Below are 345 nucleotides of genomic sequence, written 5' to 3'. Positions count from 1 at the left end.
TCACATAGAGGATAATATCATGTCGTTATCTCTCTACGTAGGCGATGCGCATGCGCACACGTATTGTGCAACATCTGTTGTTATCCTCAGGTAGCCAGCAGTTCGTATATACCTACAGTTAGAATTCTATGCGAGCATTCTCATTTGTTTTCCTCATATTCACGCTTATCCGCTGTCAGTATTGCTGCTAGCTGCCTCACGCACGCACGCACGCACACACGCGCGCGCACGTATACTGCAGTACAGTGCCTAGCTCTAGAACTGTAGCCCTGTGGCAGAGCGAAGGGCTATAGTTCTAGAGCTACTAGCTAGTTGTCTCGTGTCAGCAGATATAGCTAGGAGGGA

Source organism: Priapulus caudatus, unplaced genomic scaffold (genome assembly GCF_000485595.1).
Source record: "Priapulus caudatus unplaced genomic scaffold, Priapulus_caudatus-5.0.1 Scaffold3069, whole genome shotgun sequence".
NCBI lineage: Eukaryota > Metazoa > Priapulida > Priapulimorpha > Priapulimorphida > Priapulidae > Priapulus > Priapulus caudatus.
Note: the sequence above shows the minus strand (reverse complement) of the source record.